Genomic DNA, 17030 nt, shown 5'->3' with positions numbered 1-17030 from the left:
CGTCAAAAACACCCCAAACAAGAACTGCATCAGAAGAAAAAAATACAAAAACTAAGAAATTCCCACCAAAATCACCCGAAACTCACCTGATTTTCTCCAAAACCGACAATCCACTACCATTTATATTTATGACGAACGAGAACCCAACGAAAATCCAACGGAGACCCCAAAACATGACAAAAACATGCCAAACAAGAACACGATCAAACCCAAAAACGAAAGAAAACACCAAAAGCCATAGATACACCCCAAAACTCCCCCTAAACCTACCCGATGTTCTCCAAAACCTACAATTTACACTTTTTCACCATGACGACCAACATGAACCCAAATAAACCAAACGGAGTCCACAAAACATGAAAAAAAGAGCCCCAAAAAGAACATGAACAACGCAAAAAACAGAAGAAAACCCAAATACCATGAATCCATCCCTAAAGTCCCTTTAAGCCTACCTGAAGTTCTCCAAAACCCACAATTTACACTTTTCCGACACGATGACCACGGAAAACCCAACGAAACCCAATGGAGACCCCAAAACTCGTCAAAAACACCCCAAACAAGAAAAGGATCACCCCCAAAAAAGAAAGAAAAAAACCAAAGCCAAAGATCCACCACAAAAGTCCCCCTAAACCTACCTGATGTTTTCCAAAACCCAAAATTTACCCTTTCTCACCATGACGACCCACATGAACCAAACTAAAACCCAACGGAGACCCGAAAACACGTCAAAAAGAGCCCCAAAAAGAACAGGATCACCCCCAAGACTGAAAGAAATTCGCCAAAAAACATAGATCCACCCCAAAAGCACCCTAAACCTACCTGATCTTCTCCAAAAACCACAATTTAAACTTTTCCAACACGATGACCAACATGAACCCAACTAAAACACAACGGAGACCCCAAAACATGTCAAAAACACGCCAAACAAGAACTGCATCAGAAGAAAAAACAACAAAAACTAAGCAATTCCCACGAAAACCAACTGAGACTCACCTGATCTTCTCCAAAACCCACAATCCACTCCCCTTTAACTTTACGACCAACGACAACCTAACGAAACCCAATGGAGACACCAAACCACGTAAATAACAGACCAAACAAGAACAGGATCATACCCAAAAACGAAAGAAAACACCAAAAGCCATAGATCCACCCCAAAAGTCCCTCTAAACCTACCCGATGTTCTCCAAAACCTAAAATTTACGCTTTTTCACCATGACGACCAACATGAACCCAAATAAATCCAACAGAGACCACAAAACACGTCAAAAAGAGCACCAAAAAGAACATGAACAACGCAAAAAAAACAGAAGAAAAACCCAAATATCATGAATCCATCCCTAAAGTCCCCCTAAGCCTACCTGAAGTTCTCCAAAACCCACAATTTATGCTTTTCCCAAACGATGACCACGGAAAACCCAACGAAACCCAATGGAGACCAAAAAACACGTCAAAAACACCCCCAAAAAGATCAGAATCAAACCCAAAAATGAAAGAAAAACACAAAAGCCAAAGTACCACCCCAAAAGTCCCCCTAAAGCTACCCGATGTTCTCCAAAACCCACAATTTACATTTTTCCAACAGGATGACCAACAAGAACCCAACTAAAACCCAACGGAGACCCCAAAACACGTCAAAAACATCCGAAACAAGAACTGCATAAGACGAAAAAAAAAACAAAAACTAAGCAATTCCCACCAAAACCACCCGAAACTCACCTGATCTTCTCCAAAACCCACAATCCCTTCCCATTTATCTTTACGACCAACGAGAATCAAACGAAACCTAACAGAGACCCAAAAAAACATCAAAAACACCCCAAACAAGAACAAAATCACCCCCAAAAATGAAAGAAAAACCCAAAAGCCAAAGATCCACCCCAAAAGTCCCTCTAAACCTACCCGATGTTCTCCAAAACCCACAATTTACTCTTTTTCACCATGATGACCAACAGGAACCCAAACAAACCCAACGGGAACCACAAAACACGTCAAAAAGAGCCCCAAAAAGAACAGGAACAACGCAAAAAAAAACAGAAGAAAACCCCAAATACCATGAATCCAACCCTAAAGACCCATAAGCCTACCTGAACTTCTCCAAAACCCAGTATTTACGCTTTTTCACCATGATGACCAACAAGAACCCAACTAAAACACAACGGAGACCCCAAAACACGTCATAAACACCCCAAACAAGAACAGGATCAAACCCAAAAATGAAAGAAAAACCCAAAAGCCAAAGATACACCCCAAAAGTCCCCCTAAACCTACTCGATGTTCTCCAAAACCCACAATTTACACTTTTTCACCATGATGACCAACAAGAACCCAACTAAAATACAACGGAGACCCCAAAACACGTCAAAAACACCCCAAACAAGAACTGCATCAGAAGAAAAAAAATACAAAAACTAAGAAATTCCCACCAAAACCACCCGAAACTCACCTGATCTTCTCCAAAACCCACAATCCACTACCATTTACCATGACGAACAACGAGAACTCAACAAAACCCAACGGACACCCCAAAGCACGTCAAAAACAACCCAAACAAGAACTGCATCAGAAGAAAAAACAACAACAACTATGAAATTCCTTCGAAAACCACCCGAAACTCACCTGAGCTTCTCCAAAACCCACAATCCAAACCCATTTATATTTATTTCTAACGAGAACCAAACGAAACCCAACGGAGACCCCAAAACACGTCAAAAACACCCCAAACAAGAACAGGATCAAACCCAAAAATGAAAGAAAAACCCAAAAGCCAGACATCCACCCCAAAAGTCCCCCTAAACCTACCCGATATTCTCCAAAACCCACAATTTACACTTTTTAACCATGATGACAAACATGAACACAATTAAACCCAACAGAGACCCCAAAACCCGTCAAAAAGAGCCCCCAAAAGAACAGGATCAACCCAAAAAACAGAAGAAATCCCCATATACCATGAATCCACCCCTAAAGTCCCCCTAAGCCTACCTGATGTTCTCCAAAAACCATAATTTACACTATTCCAACACGATGACCAACAAGAACCCAACCAAAACACAACGGAGACCCAAAAACACATCAAAAACACGCCAAACAAGAACTGCATCAGAAGAAAAAACAACAAAAACTAAGAAATTCCCACGAAAACCACCCGAAACTCACCTGATCTTCTCCAAAACCCACAATCCACACCCATTTAACTTTACGACCAAGGAGAACTCAACGAAACCCAATGGAGACACCAAAACACGTAAAAAACGCCCCAAACAAGAAGAGGATCAAACCCAAAAACGAAAGAAAACACCCAAAGCCATAGATACACCCCAAAAGTCCCCCTAAACCTACCCGATGTTCTCCAAAACCCACAATTTACACTTTTTAACCATGATAACCAACATGAACCCAACTAAAACAAAACGGAGACCACAAAACGCGTCAAAAAGAGCCCCCAAAAGAACAGGATCAACCCAAAAAACAGAAGAAATCCCAATATACCATGAATCCACCCCTAAGGGCCCCATAAGCCTACCTGAAGTTCTCCAAAACCCAGTATTTACGCTTTTTCACCATGATGACCAACATGAACCCAAATAAACCCAACGGAGACCCCAAAACACGTCAAAAACACCCCAAACAAGAACTGCATACGAAGAAAAAACAACTAAAACTAAGAAATTCCCACAAAAACCAATCGAAACTCACCTGATCTTCTCCAAAACCCAGAATCCACTCCCCTTTACCTTTACGACCAACGACAACCTAACGAAAACCAATGGAGACACCAAACCACATATAAAACAACCCAAACAAGAACAGGATCATACCCAAAAACGAAAGAAAACCCCAAAAGCCGTAGATACACCACAAAACTCCCCCTAAACCTACCCGATGTTCTCCAAAACCTAAAATTTACGCTTTTTCACCATGACGACCAACATGAACCCAAATAAATCCAACGGAGACCACAAAAAACGTCAAAAAGAGCCCCAAAAATAAGAGGAACAACGCAAAAAAACAGAAGAAAACCCCAAATACCATGAATCAATCCCTAAACACCCCCTAAGCCTACCTGAAGTTCTCCAAAACCCACACTTTACCCTTTTCCTACACGATGGCCACGGAAAAACCAACGAAACCCAATGGAGACCCCAAAACACGTCAAAAACACCCCAAACAAGAACAGGATCAAACCCAAAAATGAAAGAAAAACACAAAAGCCAAAGATCCACCCCAAAAGTCCCCCTAAACCTACCTGATGTTCTCCAAAACCCACAATTTACACTTTTTCAAAATGATGACCAACATGAACCCAATTAAACCCAACGGAGACCCCAAAACACGTCAAAAACACCACAAACAAGAACTGCATCAGAAGAAAAAAAATGCAAAAATTAAAAATTCCCACAAAAACAACCCGAAACTCACCTGATCTTCTCCAAAACCCTCAATCCACTGTCCATTTATATTTTCGAACAAAGAGAACTAAACAAAACCCAACGGCCACCACAAAAAACGTCAAAAACACCCCAAACAAGAACAGGATCAAACCCAAAAACGAAAGAAAAACACAAAAGCCATAGATCCACTCCAAAAGTCCCCCTAAACCTACCCGATGTTCTCCAAAACATCCAATTTACACTTTTTCACCATGATGACCAACAAGAACCCAACTAAAACAAAACGGAGACCCCAAAACACGTCAAAAAGAGCCCCAAAAAGAACAGGATCACCCCCAAAAAACGAAAGAAAAACCCAAAAGCCAAAGTACCACCCCAAAAGTCCCCCTAAAGCTACCCGATGTTCTCCAAAATCCACAATTTACATTTTTCCAACAAGATGACCAACAAGAACCAAACTAAAACCCAACGGAGACCCCAAAACACGTCAAAAAGAGACCCAAAAAGAACAGGATCACCACAAAGACTGAAAGAAATTCCCCAAAAAACATAGATCCACCCCAAAAACACCCTAAACCTAACTGATGTTCTCCAAAAACCACAATTTACACATTTTCACCATGATGACCAACTTAGAACCCAACTAAAACAAAACAGAGACCCCAAAACACGTCAAAAACAACCCAAACAAGAACTGCATCAGAAGAAAAAACAACAACAACTATGAAATTCCTTCGAAAACCACCCGAAACTCACCTGATCTTCTCCAAAACCCACAATCCAATCCCATTTATATTTATTTCTAACGAGAACCAAACGAAACCCAACGGAGACCCCAAAACACGTCAAAAAGAGCCCCAAAAAGAACAGGATCAACCCAAAAATGAAAGAAAAACACAAAAGCCAAAGATCCACCCCAAAAGTCCCCCTAAACCTACCCGAAGTTCTCCAAAACCCACAATTTACAATTTTGAACCATGATGACAAACATGAACACAATTAAACCAAACGGAGACCCCAAAACACGTCAAAAAGAGCCCCAAAAAGAACAGGATCAACCAATAAAAGAGAAGAAAACCCCAAATACCATGAATCCACTCGTAAAGTCCCCCTAAGCCTACCTGATGTTCTCCAAAAAACATAATTTGCACTTTTTCACTATGATGACTAAGAAGAACCCAACTAAAACATAAGGAAGACCCAAAAACACGTCAGAAACACGCCAAACAGGAACTGAATCAAAAGAAAAAACAACCGAAACTAAGAAATTCCCACGAAAACCACCCGAAACTCACCTTATCTTCTCCAAAACCAACAATCCACTCCAATTTACCTTTACGAACCACGAGAACACAACGAAACCCTACGGAGACCCTAAACACGTAAAAAACACCTCAAAGAAGAAGAGGATCAAACCCAAAAACGAAAGAAAACCCCAAAAGCCATAGATCCACCCCAAAAGTCCCCCTAAACCTACCCGATGTTCTCCAAAACCCACAATTTACACTTTTTCACCATGATGACCAACAAGAACCCAACTAAAACACAACGGAGACCTCAAAACACGTCAAAAACACCCCAAACAAGAACTGCATCAGAAGAAAAAAATACAAAAACTAAGAAATTCCCACCAAAATCACCCGAAACTCACCTGATTTTCTCCAAAACCGACAATCCACTACCATTTCTATTTATGACGAACGAGAACCCAACGAAAATCCAACGGAGACCCCAAAACATGACAAAAACATGCCAAACAAGAACACGATCAAACCCAAAAACGAAAGAAAACACCAAAAGCCATAGATACACCCCAAAACTCCCCCTAAACCTACCCGATGTTCTCCAAAACCTACAATTTACACTTTTTCACCATGACGACCAACATGAACCCAAATAAACCAAACGGAGTCCACAAAACACGAAAAAAAGAGCCCCAAAAAGAACATGAACAACGCAAAAAACAGAAGAAAACCCAAATACCATGAATCCATCCCTAAAGTCCCTTTAAGCCTACCTGAAGTTCTCCAAAACCCACAATTTACACTTTTCCGACACGATGACCACGGAAAACCCAACGAAACCCAATGGAGACCCCAAAACTCGTCAAAAACACCCCAAACAAGAAAAGGATCACCCCCAAAAAAGAAAGAAAAAAACCAAAGCCAAAGATCCACCACAAAAGTCCCCCTAAACCTACCTGATGTTTTCCAAAACCAAAAATTTACCCTTTCTCAACATGACAACCAACATGAACCCCAAAAAAACCCAACGGAGACCCGAAAACACGTCAAAAAGAGCCCCAAAAAGAACAGGATCACCTCCAAGACTGAAAGAAATTCGCCAAAAAACATAGATCCACCCCAAAAGCACCCTAAACCTACCTGATCTTCTCCAAAAACCACAATTTAAACTTTTCCAACACGATGACCAACATGAACCCAACTAAAACACAACGGAGACCCCAAAACATGTCAAAAACACCCCAAACAAGAACTGCATCAGAAGAAAAAACAACAAAAACTAAGCAATTCCCACGAAAACCAACTGAGACTCACCTGATCTTCTCCAAAACCCACAATCCACTCCCCTTTAACTTTACGACCAACGACAACCTAACGAAACCCAATGGAGACACCAAACCACGTAAATAACAGACCAAACAAGAACAGGATCATACCCAAAAACGAAAGAAAACACCAAAAACCATAGATCCACCCCAAAAGTCCCTCTAAACCTACCCGATGTTCTCCAAAACCTAAAATTTACGCTTTTTCACCATGACGACCAACATGAACCCAAATAAATCCAACAGAGACCACAAAACACGCAAAAAGAGCACCAAAAAGAACATGAACAACACAAAAAAAACAGAAGAAAAACCCAAATACCATGAATCCATCCCTAAAGTCCCCCTAAGCCTACCTGAAGTTCTCCAAAACCCACAATTTACGCTTTTCCCAAACGATGACCACGGAAAACCCAACGAAACCCAATGGAGACCAAAAAACACGTCAAAAACACCCCCAAAAAGATCAGAATCAAACCCAAAAATGAAAGAAAAACACAAAAGCCAAAGTACCACCCCAAAAGTCCCCCTAAAGCTACCCGATGTTCTCCAAAACCCACAATTTACATTTTTCCAACAGGATGACCAACAAGAACCCAACTAAAACCCAACGGAGACCCCAAAACACGTCAAAAAGAGCCCCAAAAAGAACAGGATCACCCCCAAGACTGAAAGAAATTCCCCAAAAAACATAGATCCATCCCAAAATCACCCTAAACCTAACTGATGTTCTCCAAAAACAACAATTTACACATTTTTACCATGATGACCAACAAGAACCCAACTAAAACACAACGGAGACCCCAAAACACGTCAAAAACACCCCAAACAAGAACTGCATAAGACGAAAAAAAAAACAAAAACTAAGCAATTCCCACCAAAACCACCCGAAACTCACCTGATCTTCTCCAAAACCCACAATCCACTCCCCTTTACCTTTACGACCAACGAGAACCTAACAAAACCCAATGGAGACACCAAACCACATAAATAACAGACCAAACAAGAACAGGATCATACCCAAAAACGAAAGAAAACCCCAAAAGCCATAGATCCACCCCAAAAGTCCCCCTAAACCTACCCGATGTTCTCCAAAACCTAAAATTTACGCTTTTTCACCATGACGACCAACATGAACCCAACTAAAATACAACGGAGACCCCAAAACACGTCAAAAACACCACAAACAAGAACTGCATCAGAAGAAAAAAAATGCAAAAATTAAAAATTCCCACAAAAACAACCCGAAACTCACCTGATCTTCTCCAAAACCCGCAATCCACTGTCCATTTATATTTTCGAACAAAGAGAACTAAACAAAACCCAACGGCCACCACAACAAACGTCAAAAACAACCCAAAAAAGAACAGGATCAAACCCAAAAACGAAAGAAAAACCCAAAAGCCAAAGATCCACCCCAAAAGTCCCCCTAAAGCTACCCGATGTTCTCCAAAACCCACAATTTACATTTTTCCAACAGGATGACCAACAAGAACCCAACTAAAACACAATGGAGACCCCAAAACACGTCAAAAAGAGCCCCAAACAAGAACAAGATCACCCCCAAAAATGAAAGAAAAACCCAAAAGCCAAAGTACCACCCCAAAAGTCCCCCTAAACCTACCCGATGTTCCCAAAACCCACAATTTACATTTTTCCAACAAGATGACCAAGAAGAACGAAACTAAAACCCAACGGAGACCCCAAAACACGTCAAAAAGAGACCCAAAAAGAACAGGAACAACGCAAAAAAAAACAGAAGAAAACCCCAAATACCATGAATCCAACCCTAAAGACCCATAAGCCTACCTGAACTTCTCCAAAACCCAGTATTTACGCTTTTTCACCATGATGACCAACAAGAACCCAACTAAAACACAACGGAGACCCCAAAACACGTCAAAAACACCCCAAACAAGAACTGCATCAGAAGAAAAAACAACAAAAACTAAGCAATTCACAAGAAAACCAACCGAAACTCATCTGATCTTCTCCAAAACCCACAATCCAGTCCCCTTTACATTTATGACAAACGAGAACCTAACGAAACCAAACGGACACCCCTAAACACGTCAACAAAACCTCAAACAAGAACAGGATGAAACCCAAAAACGAAAGAAAAACCCAAAAGCCAAAGATCCACCCCAAAAGTCCCCCTAAACCTACCCGATGTTCTCCAAAACATCCAATTTACACTTTTTCACCATGATGACCAACAAGAACCCAACTAAAACACAATGGAGACCCCAAAACACGTCAAAAAGAGCCCCAAACAAGAACAAGATCACACCCAAAAATGAAAGAAAAACCCAAAAGCCAAAGTACCACCCCAAAAGTCCCCCTAAACCTACCCGATGTTCCCAAAACCCACAATTTACATTTTTCCAACAAGATGACCAAGAAGAACGAAACTAAAACCCAACGGAGACCCCAAAACACGTCAAAAAGAGACCCAAAAAGAACAGGAACAACGCAAAAAAAAACAGAAGAAAACCCCAAATACCATGAATCCAACCCTAAAGACCCATAAGCCTACCTGAACTTCTCCAAAACCCAGTATTTACGCTTTTTCACCATGATGACCAACAAGAACCCAACTAAAACACAACGGAGACCCCAAAACACGTCATAAACACCCCAAACAAGAACTGCATCAGAAGAAAAAACAACAAAAACTAAGCAATTCACAAGAAAACCAACCGAAACTCACCTGATCTTCTCCAAAACCCACAATCCAGTCCCCTTTACATTTATGACAAACGAGAACCTAACGAAACCAAACGGACACCCCTAAACACGTCAACAAAACCTCAAACAAGAACAAAATGAAACCCAAAAACGAAAGAAAAACCCAAAAGCCAAAGATCCACCCCAAAAGTCCCTCTAAACCTACCCGATGTTCTCCAAAACCCACTATTTACTCTTTTTCACCATGATGACCAACATGAACCCAAATAAACCCAACGGAGACCACAAAACACGTCAAAAAAGAGCCCCAAAAAGAACAGGAACAACGCAAAAAACAGAAGAAAACCCCAAATACCATGAATCCACCCCTAAAGTCCCCATAAGCCTACGTGATGTTCTCCAAAACCCACTATTTACTCTTTTTCACCATGATAACCAACAAGAACCCAACTAAAACACAACGGAGACCCCAAAACACGTCATAAACACCCCAAACAAGAACAGGATCAAACCCAAAAATGAAAGAAAAACCCAAAAGCCAAAGATCCACCCCAAAAGTCCCCCTAAACCTACCCGATGTTCTCCAAAACCCACAATTTACACTTTTTCACCATGATGACCAACAAGAACCCAACTAAAATACAACGGAGACCCCAAAACACGTCAAAAACACCCCAAACAAGAACTGCATCAGAAGAAAAAAAATACAAAAACTAAGAAATTCCCACCAAAACCACCCGAAACTCACCTGATCTTCTCCAAAACCCACAATCCACTACCATTTACCATTGCGAACAACGAGAACTCAACAAATCCCAACGGACACCCCAAAGCACGTCAAAAACAACCCAAACAAGAACTGCATCAGAAGAAAAAACAACAACAACTATGAAATTCCTTCGAAAACCACCCGAAACTCACCTGAGCTTCTCCAAAACCCACAATCCAATCCCATTTATATTTATTTCTAACGAGAACCAAACGAAACCCAACGGAGACCCCAAAACACGTCAAAAACACCCCAAACAAGAACAGGATCAAACCCAAAAATGAAAGAAAAACCCAAAAGCCATAGATCCACCCCAAAAGTCCCCCTAAACCTACCCGATATTCTCCAAAACCCACAATTTACACTTTTTAAACATGATGACAAACATGAACACAATTAAACCCAACAGAGACCCCAAAACCCGTCAAAAAGAGCCCCCAAAAGAACAGGATCAACCCAAAAAACAGAAGAAATCCCCATATACCATGAATCCACCCCTAAAGTCCCCCTAAGCCTACCTGATGTTCTCCAAAAACCATAATTTACACTTTTCCAACACGATGACCAACAAGAACCCAACCAAAACACAACGGAGACCCCAAAACACGTCAAAAACACGCCAAACAAGAACTGCATCAGAAGAAAAAACAACAAAAACTAAGAAATTCCCACGAAAACCACCCGAAACTCACCTGATCTTCTCCAAAACCCACAATCCACTCCAATTTACCTTTACGAAAAACGAGAACCTAACGAAACCCAATGGAGACACCAAAACACATAAAAAACGCCCCAAACAAGAAGAGGATCAAACCCAAAAACGAAAGAAAACACCCAAAGCCATAGATACACCCCAAAAGTCCCCCTAAACCTACCCGATGTTCTCCAAAACCCACAATTTACACTTTTTAACCATGATAACCAACATGAACCCAACTAAAACAAAACGGAGACCCCAAAACGCGTCAAAAAGAGCCCCCAAAAGAACAGGATCAACCCAAAAAACAGAAGAAATCCCCATATACCATGAATCCACCCCTAAGGGCCCCATAAGCCTACCTGAAGTTCTCCAAAACCCAGTATTTACGCTTTTTCACCATGATGACCTACATGAACCCAAATAAACCCAACGGAGACCCCAAAACACGTCAAAAACACCCCAAACAAGAAATGCATAAGACGAAAAAACAACAAAAACTAAGCAATTCCCACCAAAACCACCCGAAACTCACCTGATCTTCTCCAAAACCCACAATCCAATCCCATTTATCTTTACGACCAACGAAAATCAAACGAAACCTAACGGAGACCCAAAAAAACATCAAAAACACCCCAAACAAGAACAAGATCAAACCCAAAAATGAAAGAAAAACCCCAGAGCCAAAGATCCACCCCAAAAGTCCCCCTAAACCTACCCGATGTTCTCCAAAACCCACAATTTACTCTTTTTCAACATGATGACCAACAGGAACCCAAACAAACCCAACGGGAACCACAAAACACGTCAAAAAGAGCCCCAAAAAGAACAGGAAAAACGCAAAAAAAAAAAAAAAAAAAAACAGAAGAAAACCCCAAATACCATGAATCCAACCCTAAAGACCCATAAGCCTACCTGAACTTCTCCAAAACCCAGTATTTACGCTTTTTCACCATGATGACCAACAAGAACCCAAATAAAACACAACGGAGACCCCAAAAAACGTCAAAAACACCCCAAACAAGAAATGCATAAGACGAAAAAACAACAAAAACTAAGCAATTCACAAGAAAACCACCCGAAACTCACCTGATCTTCTCCAAAACCCACAATCCAGTCCCCTTTACCTTTATGACAAACGAGAACCTAACGAAACCAAACGGACACCCCAAAACACGTCATAAACACCCCAAACAAGAACAGGATCAAACCCAAAAATGAAAGAAAAACCCAAAAGCCAAAGATCCACCCCAAAAGTCCCCCTAAACCTACCCGATGTTCTCCAAAACCCACAATTTACACTTTTTCACCATGATGACCAACAAGAACCCAACTAAAATACAACGGAGACCCCAAAACACGTCAAAAACACCCCAAACAAGAACTGCATCAGAAGAAAAAAAATACAAAAACTAAGAAATTCCCACCAAAACCACCCGAAACTCACCTGATCTTCTCCAAAACCCACAATCCACTACCATTTACCATTACGAACAACGAGAACTCAACAAATCCCAACGGACACCCCAAAGCACGTCAAAAACAACCCAAACAAGAACTGCATCAGAAGAAAAAACAACAACAACTATGAAATTCCTTCGAAAACCACCCGAAACTCACCTGAGCTTCTCCAAAACCCACAATCCAATCCCATTTATATTTATTTCTAACGAGAACCAAACGAAACCCAACGGAGACCCCAAAACACGTCAAAAACACCCCAAACAAGAACAGGATCAAACCCAAAAATGAAAGAAAAACCCAAAAGCCATAGATCCACCCCAAAAGTCCCCCTAAACCTACCCGATATTCTCCAAAACCCACAATTTACACTTTTTAACCATGATGACAAACATGAACACAATTAAACCCAACAGAGACCCCAAAACCCGTCAAAAAGAGCCCCCAAAAGAACAGGATCAACCCAAAAAACAGAAGAAATCCCCATATACCATGAATCCACCCCTAAAGTCCCCCTAAGCCTACCTGATGTTCTCCAAAAACCATAATTTACACTTTTCCAACACGATGACCAACAAGAACCCAACCAAAACACAACGGAGACCCCAAAACACGTCAAAAACACGCCAAACAAGAACTGCATCAGAAGAAAAAACAACAAAAACTAAGAAATTCCCACGAAAACCACCCGAAACTCACCTGATCTTCTCCAAAACCCACAATCCACTCCAATTTACCTTTACGAAAAACGAGAACCTAACGAAACCCAATGGAGACACCAAAACACATAAAAAACGCCCCAAACAAGAAGAGGATCAAACCCAAAAACGAAAGAAAACACCCAAAGCCATAGATACACCCCAAAAGTCCCCCTAAACCTACCCGATGTTCTCCAAAACCCACAATTTACACTTTTTAACCATGATAACCAACATGAACCCAACTAAAACAAAACGGAGACCCCAAAACGCGTCAAAAAGAGCCCCCAAAAGAACAGGATCAACCCAAAAAACAGAAGAAATCCCCATATACCATGAATCCACCCCTAAGGGCCCCATAAGCCTACCTGAAGTTCTCCAAACCCCAGTATTTACGCTTTTTCACCATGATGACCAACATGAACCCAAATAAACCCAACGGAGACCCCAAAACACGTCAAAAACACCCCAAACAAGAAATGCATAAGACGAAAAAACAACAAAAACTAAGCAATTCCCACCAAAACCACCCGAAACTCACCTGATCTTCTCCAAAACCCACAATCCCTTCCCATTTATCTTTACGACCAACGAAAATCAAACGAAACCTAACGGAGACCCAAAAAAACATCAAAAACACCCCAAACAAGAACAAGATCAAACCCAAAAATGAAAGAAAAACCCCAGAGCCAAAGATCCACCCCAAAAGTCCCCCTAAACCTACCCGATGTTCTCCAAAACCCGCAATTTACTCTTTTTCAACATGATGACCAACAGGAACCCAAACAAACCCAACGGGAACCACAAAACACGTCAAAAAGAGCCCCAAAAAGAACAGGAAAAACGCAAAAAAAAAAAAAAAAAAACAGAAGAAAACCCCAAATACCATGAATCCAACCCTAAAGACCCATAAGCCTACCTAAACTTCTCCAAAACCCAGTATTTACGCTTTTTCACCATGATGACCAACAAGAACACAAATAAAACCCAACGGACACCCCAAAAAACGTCAAAAACACCCCAAACAAGAAATGCATAAGATGAAAAAACAACAAAAACTAAGCAATTCACAAGAAAACCACCCGAAACTCACCTGATCTTCTCCAAAACCCACAATCCAGTCCCCTTTACCTTTATGACAAACGAGAACCTAACGAAACCAAACGGACACCCCAAAACACGTCATAAACACCCCAAACAAGAACAGGATCAAACCCAAAAATGAAAGAAAAACCCAAAAGCCAAAGATCCACCCCAAAAGTCCCCCTAAACCTACCCGATGTTCTCCAAAACCCACAATTTACACTTTTTCACCATGATGACCAACAAGAACCCAAATAAAATACAACGGAGACCCCAAAACACGTCAAAAACACCCCAAACAAGAACTGCATCAGAAGAAAAAAAATACAAAAACTAAGAAATTCCCACCAAAACCACCCGAAACTCACCTGATCTTCTCCAAAACCCACAATCCACTACCATTTACCATTACGAACAACGAGAACTCAACAAAACCCAACGGACACCCCAAAGCACGTCAAAAACAACCCAAACAAGAACTGCATCAGAAGAAAAAACAACAACAACTATGAAATTCCTTCGAAAACCACCCGAAACTCACCTGATCTTCTCCAAAACCCACAATCCAATCCCATTCATATTTATTTCTAACGAGAACCAAACGAAACCCAACGGAGACCCCAAAACACGTCAAAAACACCCCAAACAAGAACAGGATCAAACCCAAAAATGAAAGAAAAACCCCAAAGCCATAGATCCACCCCAAAAGTCCCCCTAAACCTACCCGATATTCTCCAAAACCCACAATTTACACTTTTTAACCATGATGACAAACATGAACACAATTAAACCCAACAGAGACCCCAAAACCCGTCAAAAAGAGCCCCCAAAAGAACAGGATCAACCCAAAAAACAGAAGAAAACCCCATATACCATGAATCCACCCCTAAAGTCCCCCTAAGCCTACCTGATGTTCTCCAAAAACCATAATTTACACTTTTCCAACACGATGACCAACAAGAACCCAACCAAAACACAACGGAGACCCAAAAACACGTCAAAAACACGCCAAACAAGAACTGCATCAGAAGAAAAAACAACAAAAACTAAGAAATTCCCACGAAAACCACCCGAAACTCACCTGATCTTCTCCAAAACCCACAATCCACTCCAATTTACCTTTACGAAAAACGAGAACCTAACGAAACCCAATGGAGACACCAAAACACATAAAAAACGCCCCAAACAAGAAGAGGATCAAACCCAAAAACGAAAGAAAACACCCAAAGCCATAGATACACCCCAAAAGTCCCCCTAAACCTACCCGATGTTCTCCAAAACCCACAATTTACAATTTTTCACCATGATAACCAACATGAACCCAACTAAAACAAAACGGAGACCCCAAAACGCGTCAAAAAGAGCCCCAAAAAGAACAGGATCAACCCAAAAAACAGAAGAAATCCCCATATACCATGAATCCACCCCTAAGGGCCCCATAAGCCTACCTGAAGTTCTCCAAAACCCAGTATTTACGCTTTTTCACCATGATGACCAACATGAACCCAAATAAACCCAACGGAGACCCCAAAACACGTCACAAACACCCCAAACAAGAACTGCATACGAAGAAAAAACAACTAAAACTAAGAAATTCCCATAAAAACCAATTGAAACTCACCTGATCTTCTCCAAAACCCAGAATCCACTCCCCTTTACCTTTACGACCAACGACAACCTAACGAAAACCAATGGAGACACCAAACCACATAAAAAACAACCCAAACAAGAACAGGATCATACCCAAAAAAGAAGGAAAACCCCAAAAGCCATAGATACACCCCAAAACTCCCCCTAAACCTACCCGATGTTCTCCAAAACCTAAAATTTACGCTTTTTCACCATGACGACCAACATGAACCCAAATAAATCCAACGGAGACCACAAAAAACGTCAAAAAGAGACCCAAAGTAAGAGGAACAACGCAAAAAAAACAGAAGAAAACCCCAAATACCATGAATCCATCCCTAAACACCCCCTAAGCCTACCTGAAGTTCTCCAAAACCCACACTTTACCCTTTTCCTACACGATGGCCACGGAAAAACCAACGAAACCCAATGGAGACCCCAAAACACGTCAAAAACACCCCAAACAAGAACAGGATCAAACCCAAAAATGAAAGAAAAACCCCAGAGCCAAAGATCCACCCCAAAAGTCCCCCTAAACCTACCTGATGTTCTCCAAAACCCACAATTTACACTTTTTCAAAATGATGACCAACATGAACCCAATTAAACCCAACGGAGACCCCAAAACACGTCAAAAACACCACAAACAAGAACTGCATCAGAAGAAAAAAAATGCAAAAATTAAAAATTCCCACAAAAACAACCCGAAACTCACCTGATCTTCTCCAAAACCCGCAATCCACTGTCCATTTATATTTTCGAACAAAGAGAACTAAACAAAACCCAACGGCCACCACAAAAAACGTCAAAAACACCCCAAACAAGAACAGGATCAAACCCAAAAACGAAAGAAAAACACAAAAGCCATAGATCCACTCCAAAAGTCCCCCTAAACCTACCCGATGTTCTCCAAAACATCCAATTTACACTTTTTCACCATGATGACCAACAAGAACCCAACTAAAACAAAACGGAGACCCCAAAACACGTCAAAAAGAGCCCCAAAAAGAACAGGGTCACCCCCAAAAAACGAAAGAAAAAC

The sequence above is a fragment of the Anas platyrhynchos genome, chromosome 33, assembly GCF_047663525.1.
Source record: "Anas platyrhynchos isolate ZD024472 breed Pekin duck chromosome 33, IASCAAS_PekinDuck_T2T, whole genome shotgun sequence".
Lineage (NCBI taxonomy): Eukaryota > Metazoa > Chordata > Aves > Anseriformes > Anatidae > Anas > Anas platyrhynchos.
Note: the sequence above shows the minus strand (reverse complement) of the source record.